Genomic DNA, 218 nt, shown 5'->3' with positions numbered 1-218 from the left:
CGGAAGAAAAGCAAAGGCTTCTAACTGCTGCTTAGCTTTTCCGTTTGAAACCTGCTGCCTTGTATTTCGGCAAACAACAAAGGCCGCAAAAGCAAGATATTTGTTTACCTTCGCTAATAACGTTCTGGAAATTCGCTCCTCTGGGGAACGGAAAAGGCGATCTCTGTCTTTCCCCTTGACTCAGGTTTTGACGGTGGTGGTCGTGTTGGGGGGGGGGG

This window comes from Penaeus monodon, chromosome 29 (assembly GCF_015228065.2).
Source record: "Penaeus monodon isolate SGIC_2016 chromosome 29, NSTDA_Pmon_1, whole genome shotgun sequence".
NCBI lineage: Eukaryota > Metazoa > Arthropoda > Malacostraca > Decapoda > Penaeidae > Penaeus > Penaeus monodon.
This window is presented reverse-complemented; position numbering follows the sequence as displayed.